Source organism: Eucyclogobius newberryi, unplaced genomic scaffold (assembly GCF_026437365.1).
Source record: "Eucyclogobius newberryi isolate DKJ021-1_F unplaced genomic scaffold, fEucNew1.0.hap1 SCAF_20, whole genome shotgun sequence".
Taxonomy (NCBI): Eukaryota; Metazoa; Chordata; class Actinopteri; order Gobiiformes; family Gobiidae; genus Eucyclogobius; species Eucyclogobius newberryi.
The window spans coordinates 13569205-13587992 of NW_027315835.1; the positions used below are offsets into that span (position 1 = coordinate 13569205).

Sequence of the window (18788 nt, forward strand, 5' to 3'; positions counted from 1 at the left end):
TTATATTGGACTCTATGGACTTTGCTATTATTATAATTTTATTATTCATTGTTTTCTGTTGCACTTAACGCCAAGATAAGTTCCTATGTTTGCAAACTGTGTTCAATGACAATGGCAATAAACTTTTTCTGTTTCTGATTCTCAAAATCTTAAAAGGTTTCTTTGAAAAACTTGTCCATGTAATGCATAAGGGCCTCTGTTGTTTTTGTACATTTATTTGAAGTTAATCATTGCACAGTTACTGATGTTTACTGGTGCCAAAAATGCTCATTTTCAAGCATCCCTGTATAAATAATGCAGTCTTTTTTGTTTTCTGACTCTAAACAAGAGGGTATTTTGCGAGGTGGTTCTGTTTCTGTTTTTTCTGTCCACATAGGTTCAGTTGCAGAGTCTTCAACATTTTTGAAGCGTGGGGTGTTTCAAAACAGGAACTCATTCTTCATTATTTTGTGCCCCCAGCTCCATGTGAGAACTTTCTGCACAGCAAGCTTCCAACTAGCACTCTGAGATGTCGGTCACATTTTTATACTTTTTCTATATTCTTTTTGGAAAGATCTGTGGTTGGCAGAATCTTAGATCTGTTCGCTGTTTTAATGCAAAATGTTTTTGCATGGGCCGTGAAGAGTGAAGAAAATATCCACCCTGACCATTCTTACAGTGAGCCCACAGTGAAATATGTAGTTCTAGTTTGTCAATTAAAAAAAGGTTTGGCAGAGCGAAAGGAGTATTTAACTTTAGTGGTTGGTAAAATATTTCTCAAATCATCCTCCAAACAGGATTCTGAACTTTAGCGCGAAACACTTCCAGATGGAATCCCGGATGGACTTAGTCACTGACAACATTTGCATTGCACATCGCCACAAATGCAAAATAAACTTGAGCAGCTTGTTCTGTCTGGCAAATCCGACAGAATGATGCTGCAATCGCATTTTACAGTCACTGCGACAGAAACTCTATAGTCTGTTAAAAAAAAAAAAAAAAGGAAACACGGGCTTCGTTCGTAAAATGAGAAAACAGCATGGAGTTGTAGCAGTCATTAAGGGCAAGACCGCTGTGTGAATTTTAGCTTATCTGCTGCAAGGTGGAAGCGCACGGGGAGGGTAACACCGCTCAGGCTCATGTGCACAGCCGAGATACAGCACAGAGGGAAGAGTGCGAGAAACTAGGAGAGAGACAGAGAAGGAGAGATAGGTCTGATTCACTTGCAGCTCGTCTCCGTAGACAGTGGAAGGGATTATACTCCAAGAGAGAGAGAGAGGGAGGGGAGGAAGCGAGGAGCGCACAAGAACTAGCGCACAATCTTCCACAGCGCAGTCCTCTCTCCTCAATGGTACTTTTATCTATTCTACTTTATCCCATACAGACTCAGAGACAGCATGTAGACTCCAGGCTATAGAGGCACAACCTGAACAAGACCCAAACCAGGTACGCCGCCGCTGCTATTCATTTCTGCTAAGATTTGGGATTTTCTGTCTCCGCTTTTTTCGCCGCCGCAGAAGTCGGTGCCGGCTGCATGCGCCAAGATTATCTGGCTCCTTTGCATAGCCCCGAGAGAACCGGAAAAGATAGCAGGCGGGAAAAGGGAGAGGGCAGAGGAGAAATGGGCAGAACACAGCCACCGAGTGCAAAGGGAAGTCTTCAAAAGATGAGGGCAGACCTGGGTTGACCTTCATGAAGCCAGTGAGGATTGGGGACACGGAGGCATATGCAAAGTTACTCTTTTCATGTACGGTTGCATGAATAGAAAAAGTTGTTATGCAGTAACTTGTTGAATATTATTGCTATGTGGTTGGTTGTTTGGTTGGTTGGTGATATTTTTGGGAAATTGTTTAAGGCACAGACTCAAACTCACAGTCATAGTCAAACTTAAGCCAGTTTCATGCAGTATTCAGTTATGTTCATTAAGATAACAATGCATTTGCTGTTTTCTGCTGCTGCTGCTGCCGCTTACACGTCTTGCATCTTGCAAATAGCTGGAAGTGTCGTGTTGTGTGTAAGATTATTGTGTTTGTCAAAATTCTATTGGATATGAGTTTGACATTAGATGGGCGTCTTTTTTTTTTTTTTGCGTTTGAAAGTTGGCCTGTGTCAAGTGTAATCCGAGCTGGAGTCAATTTAAAGCCCTAGTACGTAGCTTTTTAGCCAAAGAAATGGTTTTATTTCGAATGTTGTTATTGCACTAAAAACACCAGCTTGCATCTCCACAAATCTGACTTGTACTTGTGGTTGCAGGAGCCTCCTCTCACTTGTTTCCATAGAAATCTTGTTCCTTTGGCTATAATTTGTACAGTATGTAATAAAATATATCTATCGCCATGAAGTATGGGTTTAAGTTTCTATTTCCATGGAATCATTCTGGTGACTTTACACCTCCTGAAAGTTAGTCAGAATTATCATCAAATATTAAACTAAACACAAATCAGAATCATGGTTCCAAATGCAAATGCTTTATCCACAGAACTGCATTGACCATATAACTCAGGGGTGTCAAACTCATTTGGGCCGCGGGCCGAATTTCGACGCTCAGGCTGGGTCGCGGGTCGAACATAACATAAAACATAAAACTATTTAAAAATATAAGAAATAAATAGCTTTATATAGCCTACGCTGTTTTGAAGCAATTACTGGATCGATAAAAAAAAATTACAAAACGTTTGTATTTAGAAAAACAAGTGTAATTTCACCAATACTGTGCTTCAGTTTATGTGCATTACAACTTCAGAGTTGATCTACAGTTCTACACAGAGATAAACATTTGACTTTATAACAAAATAAACTTTTAAATGTACTAACTAACATTTCCACGTCTGTGTAGTTCTCTGTACACCTGAACTGACACACCACTAAACTTCTGCTCAAAAGTGCTTAAAGTGCACTTCTCCCTCGGCAGCTCACACAGCAATGCAGCAGAGCCCCGTGGGGGAGGGGCGGCCACCGCACCCACATTGTGGGACGCGTAGTTTTAGCGATAAAAACGGTTACGGATGTAACTATGGTTCTATGAATCGATTACATTTTTACAAAAAAATTGAAAATATAAATTTGAAATGTTCGGCGGGCCGGATTTAAACGTCTGGCGGGCCGGATTTGGCTCGCGGGCCAGAGTTTGACACCTATTATATAACCATTATTTAATCATTTAATACCACAATTTTCCTCATTTACTGACCCCTTATAGGAGATGGAGTGAGTAATGTTGGCTGTATTTCACACTGGTAATTCTATGCAAATTCTTAAAAGCAGTTTTCCAGAATAATAAAATATAACCATTTGAGTTCTGTTTATTATGTAGAAAATCTACCCGACCAACCAGACAACAGTGGCCTATGATAAAAGTACATTTCTTTTTAGAATGACACGTGTTGCTACCATAAATATATATTTTTTGTACTGTATGTTTGGAGCTGAAGCTTTGATGATAAAGTTTGCTATCCTCCAGAAGCATCGTTATATTTCAGAAGTATATTTAGAGGGAAGTTGTCGAGAAGAGAAAACAAAAATCGAATCCTAATCTGAGTCACTGCTGACGTTTGACGGCTGACAATCTTTGATCTCGTAATCCACTCAAAATCAGGGCTGGCTAAACAAATTGCATCAAGAGTGTGTCTGATGAAGCTTTTATGCAAAATATTGAAGCCTTATAGCTCTCTTTGTGTAATATTTATGCCTATCTTTTCTATGCGCGTCACAGTCTTGGCCTTTGTTATGAGTTTTATGGAAATTACTGCTTAGAATATATATAATACAACACTTCCTTGGGTCATTATTTCTATTGTGGGAGTGGAAAGCATAGCAAAAGTGCAACAAAGTATGAGACCAGCCATGGTAAAATGAAATATTACTACTAAAATATTGCACTGCAGTCTACTCCTCTGTTAATTAAGGTTTAGTCATCGGTAATGGGCCAAGAAGGGTATTGTTTGCAAAGATAAATGTGTAAAATCCCCAAAAGCCTCTACCATTGTAGGATAAAGCTCAAATGATCAACTCAAGGTGCAATCCATCAGTTGTTTTTGATGCTGACTGTTGTAAATGAAGCTCTGTATTCTTTATATAAGCTCACAAACCTATACAGAGCTTACCAAACCCTTGGTCTCTCCGGTCAGTCCTCTCTCCACCTTCTAAAGTTTGTGAACTGCCTTTTAAAACAGTCCTCCCGCCGCTGTGTAGGTGCATTGATTGCGAGGACTCTTTTATTGGATGCCGGGGTGACTAGTACAAGCTGGGCAAGGAGAAGCTACATCACGCACTAAAATGATCACTTAAAAACACAATAAAACACACTAAAACCAGCCGCAGTTTTACCTCATCACATGTGTGTTTTAAACGGCCCCACAGCCTAATCTTGTTCACGCACATGTCTTAATTTAATCTGTTGAAGCCGGCAAAATATATTCCCGCCCTGAACAGAAGCCTGACGAGTCCTGAATTTCAGTTTGGAGAATATCTGAGCGCTTAGTTATTTTTGGATTTGCATATTATTTATGTAAGCGATTGGCACACATGACGCCGGGGTTTCTCTATCAGCGCTGACACCGTAGCTTTGAATTGGTGAAATATGCAAACCCGCAGACAGAAGGGAACACGACCGCTCTCCTCTGAAACGGCCTCCTCAGCCCTCTGCGCCTCTTCATCCTCTACGCACATCAGTCTAGCTAATTGCTTGGCCTACACTATTTTTTCCCTTATCATTTGACTTATGACCACTGATGAAACACGCCAGCGCTTTGTTGCAGGCTGTTGTTAAAGCTGAAGGATCATCTGCAGTCAAAACATGCAGGAGACAACAAGAATTACAGCTGTTATAAGCTTTAAATGGCTGCTTTGCCAACTGTGATGTTCAGTACTAACACATACTCAATGTGTTTATCAGAAGTCATAGAATACTATTATTTTGCATTGCCTTATAAAATAAATAGCTAAATTGCACAATGCTCTGAAAATAATAATTGATTTAGCGTCTTTAGTGGAGGATGAATTTGAGAATCTCCTCATTATCTCGGTCTAGCCTGATATAAACTACCAATGTAATGCCACGTATTGGTTGATGTTTATGCACACAAATACCCAGCCTCTGTCTCACAACTTATTTTATAAATGAATCATGGCCATTAGGTTTCAAAGTCAGACTTGGCCCAATTGCAGCTCAAATGTTTTGTGTTGCATATATTAATGCTAAAGAGTGTTTAAAATGAGCTGTCAAGCTGCTGATCAAACATATTTTTAATAATATCTGTGTAGAAAAGAGAAAAGAGTGACTAAATAAAATACAGCTTTTCTCTTTTTGCACAATACACAGAAGCTACAAACTAAATACAAAATGTGCTTTTCATTGGTAAATGTGGATTTGTATTTCTATTATTGGTTAAAATGTACTTATTTTCCATCCACTTTGATGGAAAATCTTAAACAACCATATTGGCATTGAGAATTTCTGTTCAAACCCTATAGTTTACTTCATTTATATAAATACAAATAAATAATAATAACGTTTTAGGAGCTTTTAATTCATATTTGTTCCCCCTTGTCATTAAACCTCTCAAAGTTGCGTTTAGAGTGATTCATGTATGTTTGAGTACCGGTAATCTTTATTCTCTTACTAGACTAGACTTCATTGCAACTGTTTCTGTTTGCATTGATCCCCAGATTCCTCACCAATACATGCCCACTGCTCTTTGCGTGCTTCGCTCTGAACTCCCGCTCTTAATCAGTGACATACTTTGGCAAAATAAAAAAAAAAAGGTGAACTGCAGCTCTCTAAAGGATGACGCACCGTAAAAAGAGGCAGGCGGAAAACAGGTGCCGCAGTTTTCAACCCGGACACATTGAACTTATCTATCTCCATGGAGACCAGGTTCACCACCAGGGCACAATAAAGGTCAGATCTGCGGAGGAGATGTTACACCGTTCTCTGTAAGAATGAATGTTTGTCAAGGTATTATTTGTTTAGCTATGATATAGAATAGTATACCTTATTTTCCAAACTGGTACATATGTATAGTATATGTCCTGTATCTTCTCTTTAGCATACATTTAAGTCATTTTAGCTTAGCCAGATGACTCCCTGTCCCTTTTCTCCTCTGATGCTCTTCCATATCAAGACATCCTGTGTGAATCCTCGCCAACATGAAGTAAAAATGACGAAACACACACTGAAGGCTTTAATAAACCCAGGTTTATTTATAGCACAAATGCATCGTGTGGTATTCGCGTGGCATTTCCTCTCCGCCAGAGCTGCTACACGGTCACTAAACATCACAATTTATCACTGTATCAACACAAGCCTTACACAAATCATGGCACTTTGTTTTGGCTGTCGTTTTGGGAAGCCTGGGCCAAAAGCGGACCATTCCAGCCAGCTGGAAGACGTCACATTTAAAAAGAGGGCCCTGGAGAGTTTAACATTTTCAGATCTCGGGGAGTCTAATATTGGATCTATAACGCATGCTATTTGGCTTTGAGGCCTGCTTGAGGGAGGGGGAAATAAACTTCAGACATCTGCTGATCCTTGAGCTCTGGGAGACTCCAAGCATCAATTTACCAACATGTAGAATCTGGAGCAGACCATAAAACCATAAAGAGATGGGTAAAAATGGGGTTTTAGACACACAGAATGTTATACCTGTGTTTTGTATTAAACTTCTGCTGTGAACAAAACTGATTGAGCAAAAATGATTACTACACAAAGACCAATTTTGATAGAGGAAGTGATTTTTACTCCCTATTTTGTTATATTAAAACAATAGCACAATAAACATGCAAGACTTGAAGAGGCCTCAATCAAACATGCTGTAGGTGTCACTTAAAAGATCTCATTCCAAATCCACGGTGTACTATGTAACATTTCTGGTTGGGGGCCTGCCACCTGTGTGAGATGTTATAGCTTTGCCTGGAATCGCTTTATTGCTAAAAAACAACAACTTGCAGCAACATGCATTCTTGGATTATACTTCCCGCATGTAAATTGCGCACGGAAATGAGACGCGGCGAGGGCAGCAGAGAAGATTGTGCAGTATTTTTAGTCTGCGCACGGTTCATGCGGTGTCAACAGTAGTTTAGTTTAGTCTTTATTTGTCAGGGACCATGTACAAAATCATAAATCTTCAAGAGGAAAGATGATTTGCACCAGATTTAGCCACTGCTACTTTCCATCTGCAGTCCTTGGGCAGGTGAATACGTAACAACAATAATAAAAGTACACATTTCATTACAATTACCACACTTTACATTTAATGATTAATATTAGCTCAGTAAAATACACTATGAACAAATAAATTACAAAAAATTACCAAATTAGTTCAGATGGATTAAAAAAACAGCTAAAATCCAACTAGAAATCTGAACTAGCTGCTAGGAATTCCTGTTCATTTCCGCGCCGACCCATCCGCATAGTTAAAAACGTTTCCGAACGCCAAAGTGGAAAATCAGGTCTGCACGGACGGAGCGCGAGGGGGCGTGTCGGGCAAAATTTCACCACGTCAAGCCTAAACCTACCTTCACTCTCCACAGATCTGACCTGTGCCTTGGCCTGAGGGTGTCAGCTCTTTGTCTCCAATAAGATCAAGTTTAATGTCACACTGTGGAACTTTCCCAACCCTAGAACTCTGAACGGACTTTTAAGTCTCGTCTTAAGACCCATTTTACACTCTGGCTTTTTCTTTTTTTTTTTTTGAAGATACATTTTTTTTTTAATGCAAATTGAAAAATGGAAACTCAAACCTATATATATTTATTGTAATTTATCAAATAAAAAAATTAAAATGTTCCTAGAAGCCGATCCATGGGTTTTACGTATTGTTAGTTGATGTAAACGGAAATAAAAATTGGGATTTCCAGCAGATTGTGCAGCCACAAGCCCACATTGCTGCACAATATGGCAAAAAAAAAAAAAAAAAAAAATTGGACAACTACAATTTTAATCGATTTTAAATTATTAAAGTCACCGTTGACTTCTGCTCTTCAAATACACTGTACACAACACGTTTTAATAGACCTGTCATTAGGCTATAAAGTCAGTCCTCCTTCTCCGGCTTTAAACACTGCGTAAATAGTGATTTAAAACATTGTCCAGATGTCTGCCTTTGAAACCCTTTTTATGAATACATTGCACAGCTGACAGAAAATTAATGAGAGTGTTCAAGCAATGCCTAGAATAATTTGTGCCCCATTCGTGGTCCAACACTTTTCCTAACGACACAGGAAGCGTCTCTGCCTTTAGTTTCATCCGACTTCAATCCTTTGACATAAAAAGGCAGTCCCAGTCAGGCCAAAGAAAGTCCTGTTAATTACAAAGGGGTATTTGGGGTATTTGTCTGGTGCAGTCTGTGTCCTGGAGGTGAGTAATTGGTATCATTGAGTGAACAGAGGGAGTGGATGAGTCAGGGATTCAGATCTATTAATGTGCTGTAATCAGTCTTACAGTGGACTCTGGGAAAGTGCCAGCGCCGAGTCTACTCTCTGCTGCGTCAGAGGGAAGCAACATTTCAGAGCGCCAGACTGTAAATACTTTTTTACAGTGACAAGTCCAAAGTAAAGTTAAACATGTCGTGAATTAAACAAGCAGGACTCAAACTCATTTTTTTCTTTTCAGAGAAGATTTTGGAATATTTTTTATACCCTTTCCACAAAAAACTGACTCAAGTTTCTCAATACAAAAACTTTACAATTGCTTTTTAGGACAGAAAAGGTGCACTGAGTATTATAGTAGTACTATACAGTGCTGTCTGCTTGTCTCCATCGAGCAGTCATTGCTTTGCCTTAATTATAAATATGGCATTATGTATATCTATATAGCTTTCATTTAATCTATGGCATTTTTCTATTGCGAAACCTTGAAACATATGGATTCTTATTATACTGAGCGGGGTTGCCTCTTTATAGATCTGACTTGTAACATGGTTTTGTGGTGCCATTGGCAATTAACAGTGTAATGTGCAGAGATTTGCCGATTGGCGTTGCTTGATTCTCGTACAAGTTTAGCCAGAACCAAGGGCAGGGAGGGGCCCCTAAAAACTCTGTCACATGCATTTTTTATATAGAGAACATGTAGTACCGAGCAAAGAAGGTTGGAGAAGCTTTTTCACTTTTTCTAAAATACTTTTCACAAAACATGTCATATATTATATACTGTATTGGTTTTCTTACAATCTTTTGGAAATGTTTTTTATCCCAGAACATTTGTATTGCCTTTTCAATTATTGGCAAGACAAGGCAAGTTTATTTGTAGAGCACAATTTGTACAAAATGCAATTCAAAGTGCTTCACACAACCAGAAAAATATGCATTAAAGTAACAGAAATTACAGAAATCACAAAACAGTTTAAGACCTAAAAGAGAAGAGTGCAAAGCAAATCATTTTAGTCATATGCACAGCTAAACATATTTGAACATTGTCAGAGTAGAAGCCTGTCTCACATCTTCAGGAAGACTATTAGGATTTTAGCTACATAAAAGAGAAGAGTGCAAAGATCAATCTTTATTGTTTCCAGCGGTCTTTAAAATAGAGCTAGAGAAATAATATTTTTGCCCCTCATACTGTCTCTATTTTAAATTTTGTCTTATTAAACAAATAATAATGGCTTTCAATATTAATAATTAAAATGTATCAAAATAATACAGGCTTTTAAATCAGTGCCATTTAACACACATTTATGTTTTGCAAAGTCTGAACTCTGCTCCAAACCACATGCTTTTACCAACAGGAGATGGCAGTGGACCCAAGCTGATCACTGATTTATGAATTATGATGTGATCTCCATAAAAATGTGATTTATTGCACAGCGCTTCTTTAATATGTCAACTTTTTACCAAACATACAAGATGCATATGACTGTTATGTGATTTCTGTCATGTATTTAAATTTTTGTTGTGTGAAGCACTGTGTACGAATTGTGCTTTACAAATAAACTTGCCTTGCCTTACAAACAACAACAACAACAACAACATTTACATTGGTGGTAAACATAAAGGCAACATCAATGCATATACATAACAACATGAGCACAATAATAATAGTGTTATGAATCCAGTGAACAATCCAGCAGAGCTCCCTTTGTTTTGCACAGCGTACTTGGACGTTGTCAATGTTTCCATAGTAACAATAGAGGCAACAGCTGCGACAAATCAGCACACATATATATTTTTATGCCTATATGATTTGCATTGACCTCTGAATCGTGTTACACAAAGGTTTCAAAGTGGAGACAGAGGATAATTTTACTCATTATGTATTCTTTTTTGTTTAGTTTGAGCATGCGCCGTTTTGATCTCAGACTTTGAGTATGTGATGAGAACATCACATTTTCCTGTTCATTTTTATGGGAAAGAAAGTCAGGGAAAACTTGAGTGGGATCTGTGGGGACTAGAGGAAAGTGATCTGAAATCAAATTGGAGATTATTTGAACAAAACAGGTTCAAATTCCCACAAAATGACAGTTATTTGAATTAGATTACGATCTTTTATCAAAATAACTGCAGCCAGCTTAAACCAAAGTAAGATTGCGATTTAAATTTGATTGTGATACATTGTGCAGCACTAAACACAAAATGTAGCTTTGAGTACATTACATTTACAAGTACAACATTTCTCACCATACAATCAGATCATAATATATTAAGTTATTTAAAGTACCACACGGACAAGGCCAGGACTAAATCTGGACTAAACCTGATCTTAAAGCACTGTCTTTAAAGCAATACTAACTAAAATTGTAATTGTAACTCTAGAATGACTAAAAGCTTGAAGTACTTCAATGTTTGAGGAACACTGCTCTATTGTTGTCTATTCAGCTAATGGCTCGGAACACAACAGCTCAAGGCACCATAAAACATAACTGTTCATAGCCAGACCTTTAGTCATGTTTACGTTCATTTCCATCATATTTCTGATTCCTTCGATCGGTGCTTTTTCGTCTGCAGAATCACATGTCACTGTGTTGCCCGTGGCGCTTTCACACATTTAGGTTCAGCTGTTCTTGAGTCTGGTTCACTCTCCAGCCCAGAGCTCAAGCACTGACAAGAGAGAATACTCCCAACAACGCTGTGCTGCACTCCGGGAATTCTGGGTACTGTCTCCCGGCTGTGTGTTCAAGATATTTTAGACCTGGTATTTTGAGACACGATCATAACTTATTTTTTTTCGCAATCTTCCTGCGCCGAATGAATAATAGATGAGTGGAAATTGAACTGGAGGTCAGAGAAGACTGTGATGGGCGACAAAATGTTCAAAATGCTGCGGCAGTGTCTCTGTGACTGTCTGTTTTATCTTTCCATTTCATTAGTTTGTCTTATGGAGGGTGAGTGTGCTACTTGAGCATGAAAAGTGAGGACTATTGTAGTGGAAGGACCCTTGATGAACTTGGCAGGAATAATTGACTCCTCTTTGGTTTCTGAAAATTAAATTGAGAGAATTCACTTAGTTTTGGATTAGACAAATCAAAGACTGACAGATGTGCCTTCTGTCATAGTCGAGCTGGCTGAGGTCAAAACATGTTCATGAAATAAATGGTGTTGAGTGTATGGCTGAAAGGTTATTTGTGGGCAATGGGGTTGGCTTTATATGGACTTTTATATATTCCATCGTCATGTTCAGTCAGTTAATTAAATAAATACAAAAATAGGCTGTCTTTATGTTTTTTTTTCCTTTTTTCTCTCTCCTACAAATAGCTTTCTACCAGATGCAATAACCAGAGAATGAACATTAAAATCAGATCTATACATTTTTTGTGCTATGACAAAGTGGTGTCGGGTCTTATCATTACTGCAGCCCAAGGAGCCCTATGTTCCTGTGAATAATTCTTAATAGAGTACAGTATGTTTTGAATTGCTCTGGTAGTCCTTTCTTTCTATTTTTATATTGTTTTTGTTAAGTGTATTTGGTGACAGGGTTGTGCAATTAATTATTTATAATCATGATTTAAATTATCACTCTATTCAATCACAAAAATGTTCTAATCAAAAACAAACGAATGTTCGAATTATTTGTGCTTGTTTTCCAAAGCTTCTACACTAACCTTTTTGCAATATTTGTTTCACAAACTCTTGAGAATCCATCTGGTCAGTATAGATCAATATACATTTTCTTAATTAAAGGTTAATTTTGACATTAAATAAGTAATTGTGATTTGAAATACAGTAATCAGTCCTGTTTGGTGGTTGAAAGCTGAATTTTCAAGCATGTCATGTCCTGATCATGTCCTGATCCATCAGTTTGGAATCCTTGTCTTAAAATATATATATATTTCAGTTAAGTAAGTAGCATCTTTGCAGCAGATTTTTAGCACTGGTGATCAATTTGTCCTGGTGTATAAAAACTAACCTTTGTGTTTATGTTAGAATAGATGCTTCTTTAACCCCTGCATAATGCGTCTGGGATTTTTTCTGTCTCCTGTGTCTCCTGCTGACAACAGTTTGTAGAACTTTCATATTCAGAGAGAGGCAGAGCTTGTTCCAAATATAGCTTGCTCAGCTCTCGTGTTCTGATCTTGTTTGGGTTTTACTTTAATTTTCTAGTGCCCTGGAGAGCTGGATATTATAATTTGTGGATAGAGGAGCGTTTTCTCTTTCACTCACTCTGCCTTTCTTCTTAATTAATGTCTCAGTTGAATTGGGAGCCTCATGATGGAGAGACAGCGAGGCGAAAGGAAAGAGCTGGGAGGATGCCATCGGCTTCTACGTCAAATATGATTGAGATTATACAAAATGAATGCATGAATAAATGAATGAATCAGCACCAATGAAGCGTGGAGGATTTATCGCAGAAGATGGGAACGGGCAGACAATCTATTGATGCAGGAATCTTTTATGGTCCTTTAAGAGAGAGTAGACAGAGAAGAGTACAGTCAGTTATGGACAGGAATTTACATAGGTTCCTCCAGTGAGGCCCTAATGTAGACCTGTTTTGGTCCTTTTCTAGTTCTGGCTTAGTCATGGTCTAGTCCAGGTTTAGTTTCAGGTTTTGTTCCTGGTTTAGTCCTGGTTTGGTGCTTGTTGAACTGTGAATGCAACCTAAGCCTATGGTGAGAAGATTTAGTTATGGCCTGCAAGGAAGATGCTAAAACATTGCAGAAATGTCTAATCAAAATTCCAAATTCCAAATCAATCAATTTTGCAAATGAATAGTTAATGTATCTCAATTAACTTCCTGAATAAGCATAACTGTTTGTTTGCGCGGTGATATTTTAAATTCTGCTTCTGGTTGTGTAATCTGAAAAGTCCAAATGGATAGCACAAGAATGAGAGAGAAAGAGCCTGCGCAGAGTTGTTATTGTCATAGTTTTACCAGACAACTCTTAAAGATGTCTGAAGTCGGGCTTTGGACCACTTCAGTTATTGATTCCATTCTGGGACAGTGTGTGAAATTCTTTTTTTCATTCTGGTTTGTGTTGGGTTTCACGGCCAAGGATACTTCTATGGATGATTGGTTCAGTGCTCTGCAGATATTCGACTCACCATAAAACAAAATATAAAACTCAATTGTCTGATTGAATCCTGTTTTTTGGTTATATTCTTGGTTTTGTATAGACAACAAATTGATTTTAACAAAGCAAATAGATCTACTTAATTGAAATGAATTTATTCTAAGCCAAATAGCGTACATCTCTCAAAAGTGTAGAATATCTCCTACATATGTGCACCAAAGCTGAAACAAAATACCAAACAATGTGTAATAAATAATAAATAAATAATAAAATTGACTGAGGGACTGACAGCTGCAAATGATGAGGTCTCGATTACGATGAAACCGTAAAAGTAAAAAATGGTTTGTGTCAAACAGACCCTGACCAGCACGGTCAAGGTTGTTCTCCTCCCAGCCTAGACACACACGCACGCACGCACACACGCGCACGCACGCACACACACACACACACACACACACACACACACACACACACACACACACACACACACACACACACACACACACCTATACTGTGCACTGTTGTAATGAGAAATGTTTGGAGGAGGCCAGAGGCGGTCGTTTTGGGCCGTGTCCTGAGCTGAGTTATGATCAAAGTGGTACAATGACAATCAGTCACCACTGTTTAGGCTTCTCACAATAAAAATGAAGACAACATAATAGTCATGGCTTTTAGCTTCCCGTTTTATGCCACAATTTGAGGACTTTTTCCTACGATATCCAGATACTAATCAATATTGACAAATATTAAAGGCGTAATGGACAATTTTTTGGCCCAAATCTGAGTCTCATTTCCTCGTGGCGTGGACTGCCAATTAGTCCTGCCACATATCAATCATAGAACGCACCTACTGCTCACCTGCAGCCTCGTCGGCTCGTCCCCAGGAGAGCAGCACCTTTCCGCGTGTGTCTAAGCGCATGGATCTATCATAATATAGTTCCCTCAGTGTACGGGACAAAATTAAGACGGAGAAAGACAGTTCGAGCTGACTCAGAAGAGACGGAAATCTACAGAGATGAGAGATGCGATGTGATCGCACTAATAAACAAACGCACGTGTAGAAGTGAGGCTGCTGTGCGCGTATGTACGGGGGGAGTGCACATGCGCACTTCCGCTTGAGTTCTCAAAAAGGCGAAAAATCGTCCATTACGCCTTTAATTGAAAGGTATTGATAAAGAACCTAATTACTAAACAGGACAGATTTTGCCGATTATCCGTGTTAGTCATATGGAAATAGTGAAGGAGACTAGATTCTCTCTGTTGAGCTGAAGCAATTCTATGGTAGAAAATGCTGTTTAGATTTCAGATTTATGGACCTGGTTTACATGAAACTCGCATCTTCTCTGCCAGTATAAATAATCAAAAGTGAAATACATTTTTCATGTTGCTTCAGAACGTGGGGCCATTATTCAACTCCGTAGACATGATTGTTGTCACTTGAAAGGATGTAAAGCCAAAAGGGCTACATGGTGATTTTGTGGAGCAAATCCCTAAGAAATAATTATTAGTTTGTGGACGTGAACAGAACACAACACCCAAATATTAATGAGGAAAGATCAGTTAAAAGTTGAATGTTTTCCAGGATACTATTTAACCCCTGAACAAGAATTCCCCTATTGCATGATGGGAGTCAATGCCTTGGATGGGGTCTGCACCTCTACTAGATCGGACAAGAAAATGCAAATATGCCTCAAATCCATGCTGTTAGAATCATAATTTGTCAGTGTGCAGACTGGACCTGAGCTATGGTTTCATTATTAATAACAGAGGTTCCTTCTACATTTTACTGGCGTGGCATGCATAAAAAGTTCCCGTGTGTGTAAGTGGGGATGAAACGTGACATCTCCCCTACAGGGACCTCACAGTTAGGGGTTCAACAATGTGACTTAAGTCAGAAAATTAGAGAGCAATTCATCTGCAGAACTGCCTGGGCTGCGGCAGTAATAACAGAGGAGGTGCCAGGAGCAAGCTGAGAGAGGTGGCAGCCCATTAACTATCACCAGCAGCACTAATGACAAGCAAGACCAGGAAAAACACTGAAGCTGCTACATGTATGCACCAGTAATGTGGAGGGTAAAGGGAATTAGCATTTGTAGTTTAAATTAGCCGTCACTTGAGGTTTATAAAAGTAAATAAAGCTTTGACAATCACTTCAGCTGTACAAGCGGTGAACTATAACCAGAGTAATTTTAAAGTTTGTACTTTTACTTTATTATTGTTTGTATGCAACTATTATTATTCATCGCTTTATGTTGCCCCCATAGCAAAGAAGCAAATTCCTAGTTTGTTCATTTTGTTCACTGACAATGGCATGAACTACTATTATGGCAATTACTTCAACTGAAACGAGTACTAACTTAACTTTTGTCATATTCATGTGCAACACTGTCATATTCATGTGCAACACTGTCATATTCATGTGCAATACTTAATACATAATGTCAATCATCTTGGTGCAATATTCTCTGTCCAGCTGTAAATAAGAGTGTTACTATTGTTATTTTTTATTAAAGAGTTTAAGAGTTTTATAAGAGCTTTTCTATAATAGTGTTTTTTATAGGTTATCTGTTTTTTTATAATTATTTATTTCTGTGCCTACTTTGTGTTGCAACATTGAAATTTCCCTATTGTGGGACAAATAAAGGCTTATCTTATCTTATCTTATCTTCTGCTACTGCTACTATGAGCACATCTTCTGCATCTAGGCAACAGGCATTTTTACCACTATAATTTAAACGTCTGTAGTCATAATTATAATGCAATAAAGTATATCATCAGTCAGTTTGCTGCATTGTTTGTTTACATGGCAGTTGTGATTGCTCACTTGCAGTTTTCTCCAGATTTGTCATGCGCAGTTGCTGTGACGTGTCTTGCGAGCAGATTTACACAGGTTTGGGAGCTGTCTTCTTACAAGTAAAGGCAGGATGACAGTTCCATCTGCTGTCTGACTTCTTTAGGATGGTATCCCAGGTGTGTGAGAGTAAAAATTCCCCCTCATCCCTGATTACTGTCCCGTGGTCTCAATATTTCAATTGGCTTCTTGATCCAGCGGTGATGTTTGTTGCCCTCAATCCCAATGATGTTGGCTTCTTCCCAGTCCATAATGTGGTTCTTTCTTTTCTAATGGTCAGAAATGTTGGATTTAAGTTAATCCTGGTCTCCTTTATTGTTTTTATGGTTTTGTTGCTCGTGTGCACACCCCCGCTGTTTTCTTACCTGGTAGAGAACAACAATACTTGTAAATAAGCTGACAAGACACATCACAGGTGACCACTCTGAAGAAGACTCCCTGGTATGACAAAAAATGAGTTGGAATAAGTGACAATTTGCTGCATGTTTAAGAGTACATATCCTAGTACTACCATCAATTTTACAAATTAACTGGAAATGTATACCAGAAACTTTATTTTCCCAAAATATTTATTTAAATGTTGTTGACGATGTTAATCGTTAACTAAGGTTCAGGATCTGGACCACGCCTCAACCTCTTACTCCTCCAGCAACCACATCTCCACTCTTTAACCACACCTCTAATTACCCAGAAGCCCTATTTCTACAGGCCTATTCCAGCATCTCTTTTTGTCTCTGTTCTCTTGAGGACACAATCATAAGTTTGCAGATTTCTTCAGAAAAAAAACAGTAGTAGCTCGAGCTTTTATTGTGGCGAGAGACTTACTGCACGTTCCGGGGTTTGGACCAGGACATCTCTACCCAGCCAACTATCATCATCATCATCATCGATTTATCATCATCCATCATCGATCCATCATCGATCCTTCATCAATCCTTCATCCCTATTATCAATAAACATTCTTTCATATTCCATTGTTGTGGCCGTGGTCCTTGCTAGTGAACATTGGTTAAACGCTGTGGAAATGAACATTGTTAGGGTTAGGAAGGCCCCACAATATATTGAACTAAACTGGCAATGACTATCAGCTACGAGCTTCTATTAAACCACCATAAGTCAGTGTCCCAACGGAAAGTGTTCAGGCTGTTGTTGGGTCAGTGCCTATTGTCATGACATCTTCGGCTAAATAGTAGCTTGCTGTTGCATTGAATTACTGCCCTGTTAATAGCTGCCACTACTCCAAGTACAAGCGTGTAACAGCAAAGTGTGCACTGCAGCAGATGACCAGTCCTGCTCGCCTTTCCTGCTGAAATATTGCCTCCCTTTGTCCCACATACACACTCCCCCACATACCAGGGTCTGCTCAAGGCTCCACATAAATTAAAATGACAGCCCCTAATCACACCGTTGCCTTGTTTCTCTCCTATAGCCCTGCCATGGATGCACAGAGGCATGCACCACTTTCCCCCATCACTCCTGGACAGTTTACACCCCAAATACAACTGTTGTCAGGGTGAGTTCAGGCCAGCGCAACGTCTCATTCATTCAAGTGGGTAGAAGTAGGAGTGTCGAAATGCGTCTAAATCCCTTGTCTCTTAGTCGATGTCAAAGGTATACAGTAGTTTTCAGTAGAGCTGTGCAATATATCTTTCTTTACTGTATCTATTTATTTATTTGATCCATAATGAGAAAAAAACTTCATATAAATGTATATAAATACAAGATAGCCAAATTAGCCCATATATTTCATTACTTAATAAAAAGTGTCTTTCTCATTGTGGAGCCGCTGCATGTATTGTGAATTAAATTACTTAGCAGTGCCTCACAGTTGGGAATATGAGCGTCAACGGCTCAAAGTACATTTCCTATTTACCACAGACTTTGGGGGGAAAATACAAAATAATGTTTAAGACACGATGGAGACTAACTAGCTATGTGGAACTTTTTTTCTGTACAAAAAATACATTTAAAACTTAAAATTTAGCTAAAGATTTAAATAACTTAGTTGTTTATAAAGTTTCAGATTCAGACTTTAAATAAAGTTATGGGGTTTTTACCTATTATTTTATTCTGAAATTCTGTAGGGAAAATTAATAGGACATTGGGTTAGGTAACATCATCTAATATTTTTTATGGTTCTAAAAACACATATTAAACACAGAGTACCTCCCCCATCTCCAGCTCGATAATACACATGGTTAATTTTTTTCTGTGTATAGATTGTAAATCAATATCCTCTCCCTCTGCTGTCCAACTGCAGCCCTCCAGGCAAGTGTAAGCATTGTAATAACGATCAATGTCCCTTTTCACACTAATTGTTACAGCCTGTGACTTCAAAAGGAAAAGGAAATACACGGTTTTCTGCCACATGATCTCTGTAACTCACTGCCTTCTTACGTTTAACCTGTTTTTCTTGTGTTTTATGTCTCATTGGTCACAAGGGGGCACTAAACTGCTCCCGCAGCACCAAGCAATCACTCCCATTTGTGTCAGCTTACCATGACTGATCCTGACACATA

The 18788-nt window shown here is 38.6% G+C and overlaps 1 protein-coding gene across 12 annotated transcripts in view; it reads left to right on the plus strand.

Moving 5' to 3' along the window:
- srcin1b (SRC kinase signaling inhibitor 1b) overlaps nucleotides 1–18788 on the plus strand; it is an 80138-nt gene that overhangs the window by 9581 nt on the left and 51769 nt on the right. The window contains exon 1 of one of the 12 annotated variants that reach the window (XM_072456654.1): nucleotides 1027–1425. The exons of 10 other annotated variants lie outside the window; for them this stretch is intronic. The gene's annotated coding sequence lies outside the window, so the exon portion shown is untranslated. Of the gene's footprint in view, nucleotides 1–1026; nucleotides 1426–18788 lie in introns of those variants that run through there. One more of the 12 variants, XM_072456655.1, reaches the window with a different exon arrangement.